General features: G+C 39.8%; 1 long non-coding RNA gene across 2 annotated transcripts in view; it reads left to right on the top strand.

Annotated features, from left to right (window-relative positions):
- LOC122211056 overlaps positions 1–12325 on the top strand; it is a 401702-nt gene extending 389377 nt beyond the window's left edge. For both annotated transcript variants that reach the window (XR_006198452.1, XR_006198451.1), the window contains 2 exons: positions 9166–9403; positions 12239–12325. This is a non-coding gene — a long non-coding RNA (uncharacterized LOC122211056). The remainder of the gene's footprint in view (positions 1–9165; positions 9404–12238) is intronic.
- The last annotated feature ends 757 nt before the right edge of the window (positions 12326–13082 follow it).

The following is a 13082-nucleotide window of genomic DNA, read 5'->3' as shown; positions in this document are numbered from 1 at the left end:
CCCTGGAGGAGAACGGGAAAAACCTCTCTGACCCCAGTCGCAGCAGTTTCTTACTTGACACATCTCCAAAGGCAAGGGAATTAAAAGCAAAAATGAACTATTGGGACCTCATCAAGATAAAAAGCTTCTGCACTGTGAAGGAAACAATCAATAAAACTAAAAGGCAACTGACAGAATGGGAAAAGATATTTGCAAATGACATATCAGACAAAGGGCTAGTATCCAAAATCTATAAAGAACTCACCAAACTCCACACCCGAAAAACAAATAATCCAGTGAAGAAGTGGGCAGAAAACATGAATAGACACTTCTCTAAAGAAGACACCCAGATAGCCAACAGGCATATGAAAAGATGCTCAATGTCGCTCCTCATCAGGAAAATACAAATCAAAACCACACTGAGATACCACCTCACATCGGCCAGAGTGGCTAACGTTAACAACTCAGGACACAACAGATGTTGGAGAGGATATGGAGAAATGGAAACCCTCTTGCACTGTCGGTGGGAATGCAAACTGGTGCAGCCACTCTGGAAAACAGTGTGGAGGTTCCTCAAAAAATTAAAAATAGAACTACCCTACGAGCCAGCAATAGCACTGCTAGGAATATGCCCAAGGGATACAGGAGTTCTGATGCATAAGGGCACTTGTACCCCAGTGTTTATAGCAGCACTTTCAACAGCAGCCCAATTATGGAAAGAGCCTAAATGTCCATCAACTGATGAATGGATAAAGAAATTGTGGTTTATATACACAATAGAATACTACGTGGCAATGAGAAAGAATGAAATCTGGCCTTTTGTAGCCACATGGATGGAACTGGAGAGTGTTATGCTAAGTGAAATAAGTCATACAGAGAAAGATACCATATGTTTTCACTCTTACATGGATCCTGAGAAAGTGTACAGAAGACCATAGGGGAGGGGAAGGAAAAAAGAGGCAAACCATAAGAGACTCTTAAAAACTGAGAACAAACTGAGGGTTGATGGGGGGTGGGTGATGGGTATTGAGGAGGGCACCTGTTGGGATGAGCACTGGGTGTTGTATGAAAACCAGTTTGACAATAAATTTCATATGAAAAAATTTGTGAGCTAGTTTTAAACAGAACCATCATTGACAAACTAGATAAACTTCAAATTTACATTAAACATTTAAATGAACATTCATAACATTAAAATAAAAACTATTCGAAACTCATTTACTAATTTTTTTTTTTTTACTTCATTTGGCCTATCTGTGCTCTTGAGTCCATTTATATTGTGTATCTCTATGGGAGAAATAGTGTACATTTTGTGCTGCCATTATTTCCTTGCTTTCAGTTCAGCAAGACCCTATTGGTGGCTTGGTACCTACCAGGCAAGAGTATTTACACAATGGAAATCAGCAAATGCTAAAAATCAAGGCTTGGTTTATTGTTTTGTTGGTTGTGTGGACTTATGAAATTGATAGAAAACAATTATATAAAGTAAAAAGTGTGTCATATCTATGGGTATTACATGTGAGTAGCACAAAAAAAATGACAAAATACTCCTCTAATATTTGAAAACTACTATACAATTCAGAAAAGTTACTCAACCTCATTAATAAACAAGAAGTGCCAACATGTCTCTGTTGTTTTATCTCATTAACAGAAATGAAAAAATATCAACCGACATGTTCAGAAAAGAGGGCAGAGTAGGAGGATTCTGGGCTCACCTCATCCCATGGACTCACTGACATAATAGCTCTATAGCTCGTTCTGTCTCTCTTCTCTCTCTCTCTCTCTATATATATATATGTATATATATATATATCATGTACTATATATACAATGAACTCTGAAAATGACCTGAGGACTGGCAGAATGGTCCTTCCATGGTTAATCGTAGAAAGGCGGCCATATTAGAAAAGGGTAGGAGGGACAGAGACATGGTTGGGAACCAAACCCCCAGTGAGACTAACCACAAACAGGAGCGACACCACCAGCATAGAGAAGAGGATTAGACCCCACACAAGGGACCCCTGACACTGGGGACCTAGGAAGATGAGTCCCCTTAACATCTGGCTTTGACAACCAGTAGGGCTTAATGTCAGGAGCTTTTTAAAATCAGCAGGACTTAACTCAGAGAGCCTGAGGGCCGATAGGAAACTGAGGCCCCACCCTTTAAGAGCCAGCCTAATAAATAACTCACCCTGAGACAAAGCACAGAAGCAGCAATTTGAAAAGAGCCTGTGGTATACATGAAAGAGATTTATTTGCTAATCTCAGAACATGTGCTGGAGGGGCAGGGGTCTTCAGGAGATTTCTCTGGGAACCAAACTGTCGGCAAGTGTCATTTCTCTTCCCCCCAGCCCCAGCCTAGATGGGTGGACGCTTGTGGGAGCCCGTGCTAACACTCTGCATCTACCTTGCTAAAAAACTGCGTGCCTGCCCTTTTGTTTCCCTCTGTGGACCTGCCCCCATCCAACCTGCCCACCTCATGAGACCTCCCTTGAAAGTGGCTCCTGCCCCACGAGCAGCCCTATCACGGACTGGCACCCCTCCGAAGTGACTCCTGCCCTGGGGAGTGAGGGAAATCACCCTACACACCAGCACCTGCAGTTTCAGTGGCCTGCCCCTTAGCTGGCTGCTCAGGGAGCAACCCCTGACCATCGGTGCGCCTGCAGTTGTGGCCGAGAGGCTAATTGCAGACCGCTGGCCTGACTGCCAGCCCCACCTGCCAAAGAGCCTGTGGTGGCCTCAGGCCTCTCAACGGCGTGGGGATCAGCCCTGCCCAGTGCATCCACAGCAGGCGAAGCAGGCTCGGCAGCTGGCGGGGCTGAAGGCAAACGCAGCTCTGCCACAAGAGTGGGGTGCATGCAGCACCCCCAGACATGCTGGGATGTCTGGTTCTTGGTGATCAGGAGGGATTGTGCTAGAGGGCGCCACAGAACCTCTTCTACGCAAGGCCGCTACTTTCAAGACCAGGAGACATAGCTGACCTGATACACAGAAACAGATTAGACAAAAAGGAGCCTGAGGTTCGGTCTTAAGTGTAGGATGAGACAAAATAAAAAGGCTAAGTGAAGAAACCAAGATAAGCAATATACCTGATGAATAATTCAAAGTCACGGTCATACACATGAAAAGATGCTGAACATTACTCACGATCAGGGAAATACAGATCAAAACCACATTGAGATACCACCTCACACCAGTCAGAGTGGCTAAAATGAACAAGTCGGGAAACAACAGATGCTGGCGAGGATGTGGAGAAACGGGAACCCTCTTGCACTGTTGGTGGGAATGCAAACTGGTGCAGCTGCTCTGGAAAACAGTATGGAGGTTCCTCAAAAAATTACAAGAGAACTACCCTATGACCCAGCAATAGCACTACTAGGAATTTATCCCAATGATATGGGAGTGCTGATTCATATGGGCACATGTACCCCAATGTTTATAGCAGCACCTTCAACAATAGCCAAATTATGGAAAGAACCTAAATATCCATCAACTGATGAATGGATAAAGAAGGTGTAGTTTATATATTCAATGGAATACTACTTGGCAATGAAAAAGAATAATATCCTGCCATTTGCAGCAACGTGAATGGAACTGGAGGGCATTATGCCAAGTGAAATAAGTCAGTCAGAGAAAGATATCATGAGTTTCTCAAGTTCCACATATGAGTGAAAACATTACAGAAGACTATGGGGGAAGGGAATGGGAAAAATAGTTACAGAGAAGGAGGGAGGAAAATCATAAGAGACTCTTAAATACAGAGAACAAACTGAGGGTTGATTGCAGCAGGTGGGGGAAGGGGGGAAATGGGTGATGGGCATTGAGGAGGGCACTTGTTGGGATGAACACTGGAAGCGATAAGTCAGAGGAATCTACCCCCAAAATCAAGAGCACACTATACACTGTGTGTTAGCCAACTTGACAATAAATTATATTAAAACACACACACACACACACACACACACACACACACACACAAAGTCATGGTCATAAAGATACTCACTGGACTTAAGAGTGAATGAACTCCATGAGAACTTCTACAAAGAGGTAGAAAAGATACACACACACACACACACACACACAGATGAATTTAATAACTGAAATTAAAAAAAAAATACACTAGAGGGAATCAACAGCAGATTAGGAGGCAGAAGATGGGATCAGCATTCCAGAAGACAGGGTAATGGAAAGCAACCAAGCTGAATGCCAAAAAGGAAAAAGAACAACAAAAATGAGAATTGGTTAAGGGAACTCTGTGACATCAATAAGTGTAAGAACATTCACATCATAGTGATCCCAGAAGGAGGAGAGACAGAAGGGGGTAGAAGATCTATTGGAAGAAATAATACCTGAAAACTTTCCCCATCTGTAGAAGGAAACAGACATCCAAGTCCAGGAAACACAGAGAGCCCCTAACAAGATTAACCCTTGGAGGTCACATAATAATAAAAGACACATAATAATAAAAATGGCAAAAGTAACAACAAAAAGAATGTTAAAAGCAGCAAGAGAAAGAAAAAGTTATCTAAAAGGGAAACTCTGTAAGGCTTTAGCCAATTTTTTTTAACAGAAACTTTGCAAGCCAGGGTCAGAAGCAGAATATTCACCATGCAGAAAGGAAAAAAACAAAACAAAAAAACAACTGAGAATACTCTACAAAGCAAGGTTATCATTCAGAATTGAAGAAGAGATAAAGAATTTACCAAACAAAAGATAGGAGTTCACTGCCACTAAATCAGACTTACAAGAAATGTTAAAGGGAATTCATTGTAAAGGCCACAACTAGAAGAAAATTATGGGAAAAATTCATAGGTAAAACAAGCATTTAGTAAAGGTAATAGATTAATCACTTATAAAGCCAGTATGGAGGTTAAAACACCTAAGTATTTTAAAATCAGCTGTATCTACAAAAATCAGTCAAGGGTACTCAAAATAAAAAGTTGTAAGCTATGACATCAAATACATAAAACATCAAGGAGGTAAAATTTTAGTACTTATACAATTTGTTTGACTTAAGCAAGCAGCAACTTAATATAGACTGCTATACACATAGGATGTTCTATATGAAACCAGTGGTAACCACACATCAATAACCTGTCATAGATACACAAGAAATAATAAGAAAGGAATCCAAGCATAAGACTAGAAGCCGTCATACCACAAAGAAAGAAAGACAAAAAAGGAACAGAAGAACTATATAAACAACCAGAAAATAATTAACAAAATAACAGTAAGTACATACTTGTCAATAATTAATTTAAATGTAAATGGACTAGGTGCTCCCATCAAAAGACATAGGGTGACTGAATGGGTTAAAAAACAAGACCCATCTATATACCGCCTCCAAGAGACTCACTTCAGATCTAAAGACAAATATAGACTGAAAGTAAAGGGATGGAAAAACACATACCATGCAAATGGATGTGGGGGGAAAAAAGCCAGGGTAGCAATACTTCTATCAGACAAAATGGACTTTAAAACAAAGACTGTAGCATGAGACAAAGAAGGGTACTACATAGTAATAAAGGGATCAATCCAATAAGAGGATATAACAACAGTAAGTATCTATATACCCAATGTAGGACCACCTAAATATATACGGCATGTACTAACAGACATAAAGGGAGAAATTGACAGTAAAGCAATAGCAGGGCACTTTAACACCCCATGTCCATCAGTGGATAGATCATCCAGCCTGAAAAATCAAGGAAACAGTGGCTTTGAATGACACATTAGACGAGATGGACCTAATAGATATATAAAGAGCATTATTCCAGACCCAGAAGAATATATATTCTTTTCAAGTGCATATGGGACATTCTCCAGGCTAGATTACATGTTAGGCCACACAAAAAAAAAGCCACAGAAAATTTGAGAAGACTGAAATCATACCAAGTGTCTTTTCTGACCACAACAGTATTAAACTAGGTATCAATTACGAGAAAAAAAAATCTGGAAAGAACACAAATACATGGAGGCTAAATAACATGCTACTAAACAATAAATGGGTCCACTCAGAAATCAGCAATAAAAAAATACCTAGAGACAAGGGAAAATGAAAACACATTGGTCCAAAATCTTGGGATACGGCAAAAGCAGTTTTAAGAGGGAAGTTTATAGCAATACAGGTATACCTCAAGAAACAAGAAAAATCTGAAAAAAAAAAAAAAAAAAGCCAACCTTACACCTAAGGGAGCTAGAAAGAGAAAAACACATTAGTTCTACCAAGCATTTAAAGAAGAGTTAATACCTATTCTCAAACTATTCAAAAAAATAGAAGTAGAAGGAAAGCTTCCAAAAACATTCTACAAAATTAGTATTACCCTGATACCAGAACCAGACAAACACTACAAAAACAAAATGAAAAAACGACATGTCAATATGCCTAATGAACATTGAGCAAAATCTTCAAGGAAACATTAACAAAGTGAATTTAAAAATACATTAAAAAAATTATTCACCACAATAAAGGGGGATTTATTTCAGGATATTAGCATTATTTAATATTATCAATCAACATGATACATTATATTAACAAGCAAAAGGATAAGAACCATATGATCTTCTCAATAGATGTAGGAAAAGTATTTGACAAAATACAATGTCCATTCTTGATAAAAACTCAACAAAGGGAGTTTCAGAGAAAACATACATCAACATAATAAAGGCCACATATGAGAAGCCCACAGTTAACATCATATTCAATGGTGAAAAACTGAAAGTCTTTCCTCTAAAGGTCAAGAACAAGAAAGGATGCTTACGCTCACCACTTTACTTCAACATAGTACTAGAAGTCTTAGCTCTAGCAATGGGACAATAACAAGAAATAAAAGGCATCCAAATTGGCAAAAAGTAATACTATTACTATTTGTACATGACATACTATATAGAGAAAACTCTAAAAACTCCACCAAAAAAAATCTATAGGAATGGATAGAGGAATTCAGTAAAGTTGCAAGATACAGAATACACAGAAATCTGTTGCATGTCTATGTACTAATAATGAAGTAGAAGAAAGAGAAATTAAGAAAACAACTCCATTTGCAATTGCACCATAAATAAAATACCTAAGAATAAATTTAACCAGGGAAGTAAAAGACCTGTATTTTGAAAACTATAACAACATTGATAAAAGAAATTGAAGACAAAAATGGAAATATACTCCATACTCATGGATTAGAAGAATTATTATTATTAAGAAGTCCATACTACCCAAAGTAATCCACAGATTGAACTAATCTCTATCAAAATTCCGAAAGCCTTTTCGCAGAACTGGGATAAATAATCCTAAAATTTGTATGTGACCACAAAAGATCCTAAACAAAACAATCTTGAGAAAGAACAAAGCACAATCCCAGTATCACAATCCCAGATTTCATGATATAACACAAGGCTATAGTAATCACAACAGTATGATATTAGCACAAGAATAGACACAGATTCGTCGAACAGGATAAAGAAACCAGAAATAAACCCACACCTATATGGTCAATTAATCTTCAACAAAAGGAGGCAAGAATATACAACAGGAAAAAGTCTTTTCAATAAATGATGTTGATAACACCACTTTCTTACACCATACACAAAAATAAACTCAAAATGGATTAAAAACCTAAATCTGAGACCTGAAACCATAGAGCCCCTGAATGAAAACATAAGCAGTAATCTCTTGGACATCAGCCTTAGCAACATACTTATGGATATTTTTCCTCAGGCAGCAGAAATGAAAGCAAAAAAAAACAATCAATTGTGACTACACCAAAATAAAGTTTTTGCACAGAAAAGGAAACCATCAACAAAAAGGCAACCCAGTGAATAGAAGATATTTATAAATAATATAACTGATTAGTGTATGTAAATATTAATGTAACTGACAAGGGATTAATATCCAAAATATATAAAGAACTTATACAACTCAACACCAAACACACACACACACACACACACACACACACACAAACAAACAAGCAAAAAACTAATCTGTTTTAAAAAAAAAATAGGCAGAGGACCAGAATAAACATTTTTCAAAAGGAGACCTGTAGATGGCCAACAGACACATGGAAAGATGCTCAACGTCACTAATCATCAGGGAAATGCAAATCAAAATGACAATGACATAACACTTCACACCAGTCAGGGTAGCTAGTATCAAAAAGACAAGAAATAGGGGCACCTGGGTGGCTCAGTCAGTTATGCATCCAACTCTTGATTGCAATTCTGGTCATGATCTTATGGTTCAAGAGATTGAGCCCCAAGTTGGGCTCTGTGCTGACACTGTGGAACTTGCTTGGAATTTTCTCTCTCTCTCTCTCTGCCTCTCCTCTACTCATGCTCTCACTCAAAATAAATAAATAAACTTAAAAAAAAAGACAAGTAATAACAAGTGTTGGAGAGGATGTATAAACATGGGAAGTCTCCTATGTTACTGGTGGGGATGTAAATTGGTGTAACCACTGTGGAAAACAGTATGGGTCTTCTTCAAACAAATAAAAATGGTAACAACATATGATCCAGTAATTCCACTACTAGGTATTTACCCCCCAAAACCAAAAACTCTAATTGGAAAAAAAATACAAGCACGTATAATTTTATTGCAGCATTATTTACAATAGCTAAGATATGGAAGCAACCCAAGTGTCTATGAATAGACGAATGGATAAAGAAGTGGTACATATACACAATGAAATATTACTCAGCCATAAAAAAGAATGAAACCTTGCCATTTGTGACAACATGGAGAATCTAGAAGGTTTTATGCTAAGTCAGAGAGAGACAAATATAAATACGATATGATTTCACTTACATGTGGAATCTAAAAACAAAAAAAATTCCAGACTCTTAAATACAGAGAAAAAATGGGTGGTTGCCAGATAGAAGACAAATAGAAGTACAGTATAGGTAATATAGTCAATAATATTATAATAAAGTTGAATGGTGACAGTGAATATACTTACTGTGCTGAGCATGAAGTAATGTTAGAATTAATGTTTAGTGAGAATCAGTTGGCTACATGAAATTTATAATTAAAAAGACTCTTTTTAATTTGTGTATTGCTTTCCTTATAGCAATATGTTTAAATATAAATATATGTGTACACAGATACACGTGTGAGACACTGGGGGTGGGTTGTTGAACGTCTACTAACACTTGGCTGCTTTGGGGTTTTTCTCATCTTCGATGTTGTAGGAGCCTAACTAGGACCAGGTGGAGACCACAGGGCGCCAGGCACTATGAAGAACTGGTCCAATCGTTGCAGGTGTTTGCGGTTGGAACGGGCTGCCTCAAGAGGTGGTGAGGTCCTGTTAACTGTGCTGACACCAAGGCCACTCCACAGGGGAGAAGAGGGTGCAGATGATGTTGGACGTGCTTCCTTCTCAACCGGAAAGTTTCACATCCAATAGGGAAGAGGGAGTCAGAGTGAGAGGTGGGTATGGCACTCGTGAGGCAATGGCCAATGGCTCTTGCCTACTTTCAAGCTCAGAACGTATCAGTCAAGAGTCTTATCAACTTATTGATATCCCTTAATCAATGGGAACTCCCTGGGTGGCCAGAGTCAGAATACATTGCTCCTTGAGTTAATCCCCTCCACTGCGGTGTATGCTTCCTCAGTTGCTGTGCATTTTAGGTGTTTGCGTGGTAGCTTCTCATCTGAGAATTTATGCCTTCTGTGGCTGAGGCTTGTGCCTCGCCATAAATAAAAGAGTTGCTTAAGAAATCATTTTTTCTCTAAGTGTATTTTAAAGGAAATCAATATAAATTCAATTTGTCCTTTTTTTCTCCTGTTTTGGTTCCTCAAGCTCTAGAACCCCAGAGATGGTCAGAAAACCTTCCCTCATTGAATGCCCTCGGAGCCATCAACCCTCTCCACTGCCCTGTTGAGAATAACTTCATCAGTGGATAATATTCTGACATACGTCATCTGTGTATTATAAGGTTTAACTGGGATGGTTTTCTCAGAACTTCAAGACAGTTCAACTGAAGCAGATCAGTGAATATTTTTTTAAATTAACCTGGCATTAATACTGGTTTAACATCAGTGAAAAGCCAAGTAGAGGTTTTGAACATAAGGAAGCTGGTTTCAGACGAGTAACCTCTTTGATCCAGGATTGTACTAAACACATACACACTATCTGTTCTAATCTTCAACATTCTGTAAAAAGAAGAAACTGAGGCTAAGAGATTAAGATGGCTTGCCTGGTCGTGAACCAAATGCCTCACCTTGAAGGTGGCAGGACCACCATTTGAACCCCCCCATTCTAAATACCATTGTTTTTCGAATAAATCTTATTGCCTCTTTATAGAAGGCTTCTATTTGAAAACAGAGGTTTCCACATTAGTCTATAGGATAAACATCCTTCAACTGATGATTCCTAATTATCCACAGGAGGAGACTGTCATAGTGCCCAATGAGGGAGAAAAGAACTATTTGAAAAATAATGTGGAGATTGCTCTGGCTGTTTTTGATGGACGCAAAGACATGAAAAATGGGAACCAAAAACAGGGGGAAAAAAGCCCATTCTGAAGCTCTGAAGCCCCATGACCCAGGTGTACATCATACAGTCAGCTGTCAAGGAAGACTCCATTGCCCCACTCACAGGGGTTCTCCCACCATGTGGCCACAGTCCCCTTGCACATGACGGAATCCTCTGTGTTCTCTAAGGGTCTCCTTCCCCTCTGGTTCTTCTCATGCTTCGTCTCTCCAGAGAACCTGGCAGCCGGTTCTAGCCCTCAACGCCCTCATGCCGGCCGGCCCCTGTGGCTTCATTCCTGGAAACATGATTTTCTCCATTTATTCCCACCTGTTGTCTCTAGACTGTCAGTACCATGAGGGGATGACGAGGACGCTCTACTAAAATCACATGAATCAGAACCTCATGCAGCCCGCACAAGAACCTGAAAAAACTTCAGGCTTAACACCACTTGCCAGCATGGGGCAGTTCTCCACACCCTCAGAACGGCCTTACGTATAGCCTCCCACTGACTTCCTTCAAAGTAACCTTAGCTCTTAACATCTTGCAAAGTGATTTATGTGAGCCAATTACTAACTGAAGTATCCGGAAAACAGAAACTGAAAAAAAAAAAAAAACAAAAACGTGTTGTCTGAAGTTGAGAAAAAAGATCCCAGAACTGCTGAGATGACTTTATACACACACACACACACACACACACACACACACACACACACTCATTCCCTCTCTCCCCCTTCTCATTATCTCCCCCCTCCCCTCCTCACTTCTCCCCTTCCTCACTCCTCCCCTCCCTCACTCTTCTTTTCTCTCTTCCACTGGCTCCTCTCTCTTCCTTCTCCTCTCTCTCTCCCCTTCTCTCTCTCTCCCTCTCCCCTCCTCTCTCTCTCCCTCTCCCCTCCTCTCTCCCTCAGGAATTGTTAATGAAGGAAACATATTTTGATCTAGTTAACAGTCTCAAAATAACCTTATATACATTGCTCTCGTGTCAACCATAAAAGCATCTTAAACCTGTATGTTGGCAATACTCCACATGCATAGGTTTCAGAACGTTTGCCCCAGGAATCCAGAAACCAGGGGCTATCTTCAGGAGAGTGGCAACATTTGATTTATGCTTTGTGTTTATAAATGTCGAGGCAGCATAATTTTGAGTAATATTCAGAAAGTATGTACCTACCAAGCTCTAAAAAATGACTGACTGCAAGTTAACTGGTGAGTTTTCCTAGACTTCAAGTTGTTTTTTTTTTTTTTTTTTTTTTTTTTTTTTTTGAGAGAGACACACAAAAACATTGACATAGGAAAGAAAACCTTGTAATTACACTTTGTTCTCCTCCTCGCGCATTTCAAAGCAACCATCCAAAGCCAGCGCTTTGTAACATACAAACCAGGACTCTGCAACTAGCCCAACTATCAATTTATGTTCTTTTTTGGAAACGACTTGACTCATCTCCTAGTCCACTTTCCCTTTTCATTACTACAGGAGTGACTTAGAATAATGTTTGTCTAAACTGGGAGGCTGTTTTCTCATTACTCAACGCATAGCTTATCGTTTTCTTACCAGCCTATGGCATTCCATGGCAGGTATGGGGTATCTTCATAGGCCAGCCTGTCTGGAAAGGGCGTGATGGGATTACTACTGACTATGCTTTGCCCCTCCGTCTTCATAAAGTGGCCACATCCTTGATTTCCTTATTTGCCAAGCTAGGAGAACGTCGCCTTCTCTGGGTGGATGCTAGGAGCAAATGAAATCGCTCTTGGCACTAATGATTACTAATCCTTTCCTTTTCTTAAAGGACCTTTCCTCTACCTCTTCACAGCCGTGACTTCTGTCAGAAAACACGGGACCTGCATGAGAAGGGCTTGTTCCCATCCCCGTGCTGATAATCAACGTCTGGGCCTATTTCTTCAGTTGTGAATAAAGGGTCATGTTAATGGATCTCTGAGCTATGACCCAGTGTGATTATCTTAGTATCGTTTGTGGGCTTATGTAGTCTAACTTTTGATAATTTTCTATGTACCAAACACTGATCTAAACAATTTACAAATGTTTTGTTTCACATAAATTTAAGGTAATATTTTCAATTTTAAGAATTAAGGTGTTATTCCCACTGGCAGGTGAGGTGATGCATGCACTCAATGAGCACCCAGTTTTCCTGAGGTGTCACAGCTATTAAGGGGGAAACCAAACAATCAGATTTTAGACTACAAGGCTTTTTTTTTTTTTTAAACATTTATTCGTTTTTGAAATACAGAGCATGCCCAAGCAGGGGTGGGGCAGAGAGAGAGAGGGAGACACAGAATCCAAAGCGGGCTCCAGGCTCCGAGCTGTCAGCACAGAGCCCGACACAGGGCTCGAACTCAAGAACCATGAGATCATGACCTGAGCCGAAGTTGGACACTTAACCGACTGAGCCACCCAGGCCCCCAAGACTACAAGGCTTAATTAAAATCTTCCTCTGTCACCTATGCAAACCACTGAAGTGGCTTCTTGGGCCCCATCGTTACCAGCATCAGTTGTCCTGACTCAGTGGCGTCGACCACCGAGCACCAACCCTACAGGCATTAAAGTCCTTTCTATGGTCACTATGTGGACCACATCATGGTCCATGCTCACTCACTTCAGGCACTGATTTCCTG

This window comes from Panthera leo, chromosome F2 (genome assembly GCF_018350215.1).
Source record: "Panthera leo isolate Ple1 chromosome F2, P.leo_Ple1_pat1.1, whole genome shotgun sequence".
NCBI classification, from domain to species: domain Eukaryota; kingdom Metazoa; phylum Chordata; class Mammalia; order Carnivora; family Felidae; genus Panthera; species Panthera leo.
The sequence above is the reverse complement of the archived record's forward strand: the minus strand, read 5'-3'. Positions and strand labels throughout refer to the sequence as shown.